Genomic DNA, 2,984 nt, shown 5'->3' with positions numbered 1-2,984 from the left:
CTTCCCTCTGTGTGCCCTGTCGAGCTCAGTGTCAACCCAGGGACCCTGAGTGCTCAGAAGACCCAGGCAGTCCAGCCTGTGCCTCCTCAGAAATAAGCTTCTCCTGCAGGGCCCCAAGGGGCAGAGTCAGAACAACCTGGGCAGAAAGGGGCTGCGCAAAGTTTAAAGGCCAGCCTCCTGACTCAGTCAGGCTGTCACTGTGGATTTGTCACTTCTCTGGGCCTCAGTTTTCACACCAGGAAAGTATATATAATAAAGCGAATCCACACCCAGTCATTGTGAGAGTTAGGATGTAAAGTGCTGTGTAATTGCAAGGTGGGTTCCTTAATGGTTTCATAATAAGGGGACATCGTAGAAACGGTCCCAAGTGCAAGCTGGCGGGAGTAGTATCTTCTCAGCAGCACATTCCAAGAGGAAGACAGTGCCGTTCGTTAGAAAAGGCTCTGAATCAATCTGGAGCCTGCCTCTCAGTCTGCTGGTTCTGGCCTGCCTTTGGGAGACCACCTGGAATAAGTCGAATCCCGTTTTCTTAAGACAGCTTATCCGAAGTGACACAGTCTAGTGATGGCAGGTGGTGCTGACTGTGCTAAATAGAGTCTAGAGAGATAGCCGCTGTCCTCTGCAGCAGCCCTACGCAGACGCAGCCCTGGGGCAGGCAGGGCCCAGTTCTCAGTCCCCTGGCCCAGGAATTTGAGCCTTCATATCTCATGGAAACTCACTCAGATAAATCATTTCAAAGACTGGGACATCCAGAATGACTAGAAATTAGTTTGAAATGAAATCAGGGTCCTCAGGTTTGCAGAACAGAGCTTTCTCTTCTTGTTGGCAAGTTTAGAGGAGCCAAATTACAGTCATTAGGTTGTTGGGTAGGCAAGGAATCAAAGAAAGGATTGGCTAGGTGATCTCCAGGAACATTGTCACCAAGGGGTGACGGATGGCCTGGGGCTCCACCCCAGACTGTGCCAGCACTTGGCTGCCACCTTCCTCCAGGGCTTCTCCTTTCCCTTTCTTAGTCCCATAGCCGGCCAGCTCCCTGCTTTCTTCAGTTAATTCTGCCATCAGGGGGAAGTCTGGTCTGCTTTGTGTTGCTCTTTATAATTTAACCTGCAGAGGACAAGGTAATATCTGAAGGAAGTCTTGGCGGGGAGTGGGCAGGGGCACTGCACACTTCCCCATCGCCGTGCGTGATTATACACAGCCTTGTGACATCTCATATATGCTATTATTTTGTTTTTAATCTTTTTTATATGTTTGAAAACTTTTACATAATTGTAGATTAACATGCAGTTGTTAGAAATAATACGGAAAAATCCCGTATACCCTTTACCCACATCCATGCAATGGTAAGTGACATCTTGCAAAACTATAGTATATCACAACCAAGATATTAACACTGAAACATTCAAGATCCAGAACATTTCCATCACCACAGGATCCCTCATAGGAGGATCCTTTTGTAGCCACTCCCACTTGCCTCCCACCAATTTCCTCCTTAACCCTTGGCAGCCACTGATCTGCTCTCCACTTCTATGATTTTGTCATTTCAACAGTGTTCTATAAATGGAATCATATGGCATGTAACCACTGAGGACTGGCTTTTTTCACACGACATAATTCTCTGAAGATTCATCGAGACTTGTGTATGTCAGTAGTTCATTTTCTTTTTATTTCTGAGTATTAATCTGTGGCACGGATTTACCACAGTTTGTTTAACTGTTCGCCTGTTGTTTCCAGTTTGGGACCATTATGAATAAAGCTACTATAAACATTCATAAAAGGTAAAAGGTTCAGATCCCCTTACTGGCCAGCCAAAAAAAAAATCATGAACAGATTTTTGTATGCTAATAAGTTTTCATTTCTCTGGGATAAATGCCCAGGAATGTAATTGCTGGGTTATATGTAGTTGTATGTTGAGCTTTTTAAGAAACTGCCAGACTGTTTTCCAGAACGTATTATTTTACATTTCCATCAGCAATGTGTGAGTGATCCATTTTCTCCGAATCCTGGCCAACATTTGGTGGTATCACTCTTTGTTATTTGAGCCATTTTGAGAGTCACGTAGTGATATCTCACCATGGTCTTAATGTGCGTTTATTTCCCTAATGGCTAATAATGTTAAATGTCATTTCGTGTGCTCGTTGCCATCTGTATATCCACTTTGATGAAATGTCACTTCATGTCTTTTGCCCATTTTCTAATTCGGTTGTTTGGGTTTTTTAACTGTTGAATTTTGAGAATTCTTTATATATTTTAGATAACTAGACCTTTGTCAGATATTTGGTTTCCAGATATTTTTTCTAGAAATTTGATAGTTTTGCATTTAAGTCCATGATCCATTTTGAGTTCATTTTTGTCGTGTAAGGTGTGAGAATTAGATTGAGGTTTATTTATTTTTTCCCTGTGGGTGTCTAATTGCTCCAGCACCGTTTGTTGAAAAGGCTATTCTCCCTCACTGAATTACTTTTGTACCTTTCTCAAAAATCAGTTGTGCATTTTAGTGTAGGTCTATTTTGGAGTTCTCTGTTCTGTCCCATTGACCTACTTGTCTATCCCTCTGCCAATAGCACATAATCTGATTACTGTAGCTCTATAGTAAGTCTTGAAATAAGGTAGACTGATTCCTCTTACATTGTTGGTTTGTTTTTGTTTTGTTTTGTTTTTTTTCCAAAATTGCCTTAGCCTGTTCTAGCTCCTTTGCCCTTTCCATATAGATTTTAGAATAATCTTATATATAACTACAAAAAAGTCTTGCTGGGATTTTGATAGAAATTGCTTTAAATCTGAATATCAATTTGGGGATAACTGGCATCTTAACTCTATTCATTCTTTCAATTCATGAACAAGGTATGCTTCTCGATTTATTTAGATCTTTTTTGATTTCTTTTATTAGAGTTTGGTAGTTCTTTTTTTTTTTTTCCGTGTTCGGCAACGGATCGCAACCCTCAGTGTTGCGCCCGTACTGGACCGGGACCGGCAACAGGATC

This window comes from Galeopterus variegatus, unplaced genomic scaffold (assembly GCF_000696425.1).
Source record: "Galeopterus variegatus unplaced genomic scaffold, G_variegatus-3.0.2 Scaffold3627, whole genome shotgun sequence".
In the NCBI taxonomy this organism is placed as follows: domain Eukaryota; kingdom Metazoa; phylum Chordata; class Mammalia; order Dermoptera; family Cynocephalidae; genus Galeopterus; species Galeopterus variegatus.
Note: the sequence above shows the minus strand (reverse complement) of the source record.